Consider the following 2,512-nt stretch of genomic DNA (forward strand, 5'->3'; position numbering starts at 1 on the left):
AGCTGGAGGGAACTCAGGAGGGGGGAGCCTGATGCTAAATGTTGACGGAAGGAAGGCAAAGGAGGGCATTTAAGGAGTCGAGGAGCTGGCTCTTTATCCCACAGGCAACGGGGAAGTCATTAGAGGTTTTCAAAGGGGAGTGACTTGATAAGCCTGGAGAAGGATGGAGGGACCAGTGAGATGGGTTAGGAGGCTCTGCAGGAGCCCAGATGAGAGGTAATAATAGGGGTTCGAAACATGGGGAAGACCTGGACCAGCAACAAACCACTGACACGGCAGCAGAGCCCCTGGATCTCCTCAGGCTCAGCCTGGTGAGCAAATTTACGTGAAAATGAGGAATGGCAGCTTTGAGGTAAAGTACGTGCTTATAGTGAACGTTTAAATGTGATATAGGGAGATGTGGAAGAAACTGTGCCTGCTATAGACATTGGTGAAGAAACATGTGAAGAGCTATATAAGTCAACAAAATGGAATGTTCCAGCGCTCTTTTTCCCGGGAGATGATGTTGTACTAGTTGTCCCTTCACTGAGAGCTGGATGAAACAAAGAATTGATCCTGTATGGAAAGTAGGAGACTTTGTATGATTGTTTCTTTAAATGTAGAAGATATTCAAAAGAGAAACCTGTGTAATTTTTCCATTCCAGAGGACATACTTATTGATTTTAGAGAGAGGAGAAGGGATGGAGAGAGAGAGGGAGGGAGACATCGACGTGAGAGAGAAACATCAATTGCTTTGTCTGTGTCGCCGACCAGACCAGGAGACCGAACAGAAACCCAGGCCTATGCCCTAACTAGGAATCAAAACTGCGACCTTCCAGTTTGCATGATGGTGCTCAACCCAACTGAGCCACACCAGCCAGGGCTATAAACTTTGATATTAAGAAATGGACCCTGGCTGGTGTAGCTCAGTGGATTGAGTGTGGGCTGCGAACCAGGCATCGCAGGTTCGATTCCCAGTCAGGGTACATGCCTGGGTTGCAGGTCATGACCCCCAGCAACCACACATTGATGTTTCTCTCTCTCTATCTATCTCCCTCCCTTCCCTCTCTAAAAATAAATAAATAAAATCTTAAAAAAAAAAAAGAAGAAATGGCCAAGGCTCTGGCTGGTGTGTAGTTGGTTGGGTGTCATCCTGCAAACGGAAAAGTCGCCGGTTTGATTCCCAGTCAGGGCACATACCCAGGCTGCAGGTTCAGTCACTGGTCCAAGTGTGTTTGGGAGGCAACCAATTGATGTTTCTCTCACATCGATATTTCTCTCCCTCTCTTTCTCCTTCCTTTCTCCTCTCTCTAGAAAAATAAATAAATAAAGTTTTAAGAAATGATTGAGGATTCTTCCACTCCTGAAATCAGCTGATTTGCAGATAACTCACAAATTCTTAAGTTAAATATCATTTTTATTATTCTCCAACCCTTACAATAAATGTGGTCACCAAGATGCAGCCCTCTTTTTTAGGACTTAATTTGCTCCACTGATTTTTTTAGACAATTTCTAATATTTTTTTTATATTTAAATTAAAGTTGATGCTTTCCTTCTATTTTTATTCCTTTAAATGCAAAACAAAAAAAAGGTAATGATAACTTGGACCAGTGAGGTATCGGTAGAGATGAAGAGAAGGGGGCAGATTAAAGAGATGCTCTGGAGGTAAAATTACCGGGATGTGGTGATGGTCCCCAGGGTTTGCCCATCAGGTGGCAAACTCACTGAGGCAGAGAACACTGGGACGGTTTCACAGAGGGAGGATCATGAGTGAGGTCTTGGGCATGTTGGGGTTGAGGTGCCTTGGAGGCACTGAGGTAGAGATGTTTACTGGGTAGTGGGCTAGGCTCCCGTTGGTCGGTCGGGAGCTTAGATAGGAAGTTCTCCAGGCTGGAGACAGAAGGGTGTGAATCATCACCAAATGGATTGTCATCAAAGCCATAGGCATGGATGAGATCACCAGGGAGAAAGTCCATAGTGAGAGAGGGCAGCAGCCTAGGCATGGGCCTTGAGGAACAGGAGCATTTACTGGCTGAATGGAGGAGGGTGACTGCGTGGAGGAGACTGAGAAGGAGGCCAAGGAGTTAAAAGACCAATCCAGGAGAGTATGATGCTAAGGAGGTCAAAGAAACTAGTGTTTTAAGCATGCAGTGGTTGAAACGTCTAAAAAATAAATACTGAAAAAAAAAATGCCCATCCAGTTTTGAGACATGGAGGTCATAGCTCCAACATCGCGTTTCGGGGGAGCTGTGAGAGGTGGAAACCACATCTGACTGAATGTGGGCGTGAACAGGAATGCTGTAATGACCTGGAGTGGGGACAGAAGCTGGAGTTAAGGTTGCAGGGAGCAAGAGGATGGGAAGAATCTAATTGAGAGGGTGGGATCAAGTGCTCAGAGAGGGAAGGGACTGTGGATAGAGTGAGGCACCTGAGAAGCAGGAAGGGCCAGGGATCAAGGGTGGGCAGGAGCACTAGCCTGACACAGGAGGAGGGGTACTTTCGGTAACGCATCAGGAGAGGGGACAGAGGTAGC

At 46.3% G+C, this 2,512-nt stretch overlaps 1 pseudogene; it reads left to right on the forward strand.

The window, feature by feature from the left end:
• Positions 1–209: 209 nt before the first annotated feature.
• On the forward strand, positions 210–540 carry LOC123832093 (annotated as a pseudogene).
• Positions 541–2,512: the final 1,972 nt, after the last annotated feature.

The sequence above is a fragment of the Phyllostomus hastatus genome, unplaced genomic scaffold (assembly GCF_019186645.2).
Source record: "Phyllostomus hastatus isolate PE091 unplaced genomic scaffold, TTU_PhHast_1.1 phas_scaffold_182, whole genome shotgun sequence".
In the NCBI taxonomy this organism is placed as follows: Eukaryota; Metazoa; Chordata; class Mammalia; order Chiroptera; family Phyllostomidae; genus Phyllostomus; species Phyllostomus hastatus.